The sequence below is a fragment of the Pseudomyrmex gracilis genome, unplaced genomic scaffold (assembly GCF_002006095.1).
Source record: "Pseudomyrmex gracilis isolate BER0280 unplaced genomic scaffold, ASM200609v1 scaffold_1952, whole genome shotgun sequence".
Taxonomy (NCBI): Eukaryota; Metazoa; Arthropoda; class Insecta; order Hymenoptera; family Formicidae; genus Pseudomyrmex; species Pseudomyrmex gracilis.
This window is the reverse complement of record NW_018022536.1, coordinates 6,336-7,969: the sequence shown is the minus strand read 5'-3', so window position 1 is coordinate 7,969 and position 1,634 is coordinate 6,336. Positions and strand designations below refer to the sequence as shown.

General features: G+C 33.4%; 1 long non-coding RNA gene across 1 annotated transcript; it reads left to right on the top strand.

Annotated features, from left to right (window-relative positions):
* Nucleotides 1-952: 952 nt before the first annotated feature.
* LOC109862550 lies at nucleotides 953-1,613 on the top strand. Its single transcript, XR_002251154.1, has 3 exons — nucleotides 953-1,019; nucleotides 1,246-1,409; nucleotides 1,515-1,613. It is a non-coding gene; the product is annotated as an uncharacterized LOC109862550 (long non-coding RNA).
* Nucleotides 1,614-1,634: the final 21 nt, after the last annotated feature.

Sequence of the window (1,634 nt, the reverse complement as noted above, 5' to 3'; positions counted from 1 at the left end):
TTGAAAATATGGAGAAAAGAGGCTTTTTTAAAACGGCTCAAGCTATATATTTTTGTATACTGTTCTTATTCATCCTTTTTTAAATAAATTATACACTCTACATTATACACGTTTTTTATTGAAACAAATTATACATGATCTGCAACAAGAAACTCAAGCACATTAAATCCAACTATCACTGCTAGAAGGCAGTCGACATAAATTATATTCGTATTATTTGTTTCTTTTAGTACGTTTGATGTAAACGCACCCGTACTAAAGACTTTGGTACGCACCAAACTTAATACGCGTATCAAGTTTTGACGATGTAAACTAAGCCACTGTGTTACACTGATCTAGTTTCCACCGAAACATTGGGTGTGTTTAGCCGAAGTTAGCGCTACGTAGCGCTACGTAGCGCTAACTTCGGCTAAACACACCCATTAATTCACACCTACTGCGGTATAGAATCAAATTTAAGTCGATGGAAACACGTCGAATTGCGCTCAATTCACTTTTGCTTAGATCTATAAGTTTTATCGGAGTGGCAGCGAATTGACATACAATTTTAATCGGTGGAAACGTTTGAGACTAAATAATGTCAACTTCTATTTTTTATTAAGTTTGCATTATGTCAGGTCTTGTTAAGAAGTCGATGCAAGTTGAAAATAAAAAGATAAAATATATGATTGCATCATTTCCGCGGAGTCAATTAGAAGTTTCTCGGATTATATTCTTTTCAAGTTATGTCTGTTTATATTTACACAAGCGAGTTTTAAGTTGGCTCTACTAAAATATAAATTTTTCTCACTTCTATTCTACTTCCAGTGGAAACGGAACACTAAATTTGATCTGGAGTGGAACCGAATTGAGGGTTTTGGTGGAAACTAGACCACTGTGTCATACAGTGTAAAGAACCTCTAGGAAAGAGAATCGCCAACTTGGTCATGTGACTAGCTATGCCGCGATTGGCTGGCATCAATATGTGCAGATTTTGACATGCGACGCCAGTGCATTGACAGATGTTGGTGGATCATGAGGTTAGTAATCGTTAAATATTAATAATTGTGTTTTGAACTTGATATTATATACTTAAATTTGTTATAAATTGAATGATTAAGTATTTATTAGCTAAAAGTAACTTTTATTATATAAGAGATAAATATTTAGAAGTTGGTTATATATATTTACTGTTAGTTTGTGAACAGTTATTTGGTGACACACAAAATTCTTAATCGAATAATTTATTGTATTTATATTACACAGGCACCATGCCATCAAGTTGCACTGCATACAATTGTTCAAACAGAAGTGATCAAGGCTATGCATTGGTAAGATATCCGCATGATGAAAGTTTAAAGAGAAAATAGATTGCTACAGTTGGAAGAAGCAAGAACTGGTCACCTAGTAGTTCTCAAAAACTTTGCGAGGTTAGTAGCAATGTGCAATATGTTCTAATTTTGTACTTCAAAAGATAAACATATAATAATGCAATATATTGTTAGAATTACAGCATGTTTGTGATTTTTTTGTAGATACATTTTAAGCCATCAGAAATCGAATTTGTTGCTAGACGCAAACGTGTAAAGTTTGATGCAATTCCATCTCGTTTTTGTACGTGTTCTTCAAAAGATCAAGAAAACTGTCGTAGAAAA